The 855-nt window shown below is 34.4% G+C and overlaps 1 non-coding gene across 1 annotated transcript; it reads right to left on the bottom strand.

The window, feature by feature from the left end:
* Positions 1 to 406: 406 nt before the first annotated feature.
* TRNAS-GGA lies at positions 407 to 493 on the bottom strand. The gene has a single exon. It is a non-coding gene; the product is annotated as a tRNA-Ser (tRNA).
* Positions 494 to 855: the final 362 nt, after the last annotated feature.

Genomic DNA, 855 nt, shown 5'->3' with positions numbered 1-855 from the left:
ACTCATTCCAATATAAAGGATTAGTAAATCAAATAATAGACAGTAAATTGATTGGTTTGAAAATAAATGAGTTGTTAGTCGTAGAATATTATTCCCGTCAGACTTGAACCTAACGAAAATTAAGAAGGAAAGATTCAGACAATTTTACTCCCTTTTCACTGAAGTAAAATAAATAGATCTAAGGGCTTTAATCCGCATTTTCCCATTTACGTATTACAAATGGATCAACAGTAGGATTTTCCTTTTCGTTCTTTTCTTTCCGATAGTTGCATTTTACGTATCAAATCAAAGTAATGTAATTAGGAATAGGGAATCTCTATCAAATGAGAGTCTTGGGTTGCAATAAGGGTATCGATTGTTATTTGATATATTGTTGTGATGGATAATGTTGGTCAATTAACAGAAACGGAAAGAGAGGGATTCGAACCCTCGGTAAACAAAAGCCTACATAGCAGTTCCAATGCTACGCCTTGAACCACTCGGCCATCTCTCCTGCATAATATAATGTTATTATTGACCAGAAACCGAGTGAATAGCGAGTCATTCATACAAGACCTTCTTCTATTCATTGATAATATTTTTTAGTTTCATCCAAGCAAGTTCAAAAGTCTCCGCCTTATTGGGGAGAATGCCTTCTGTAGTGGGTTATCAACCCACCCTTAGTTCAAAAATGGGTTCTTTGCAAGAAAGAATTACTTCTACCAAAAAGGGTTCTATAACTTCGATCCAAGTAGTTTATGTATCCATGGATGATTTGTTATTTCATTTTTTTAGTCGGAACCTTAAGTGGTTCTCGAAAAAAGATAGTGAAAAAAATTATCCCTAACGTCAAGACTAAGAGGAATGTATAAACCA

This window comes from Dioscorea cayenensis, chromosome 6 (assembly GCF_009730915.1).
Source record: "Dioscorea cayenensis subsp. rotundata cultivar TDr96_F1 chromosome 6, TDr96_F1_v2_PseudoChromosome.rev07_lg8_w22 25.fasta, whole genome shotgun sequence".
Lineage (NCBI taxonomy): Eukaryota > Viridiplantae > Streptophyta > Magnoliopsida > Dioscoreales > Dioscoreaceae > Dioscorea > Dioscorea cayenensis.
This window is presented reverse-complemented; position numbering and strand designations above follow the sequence as displayed.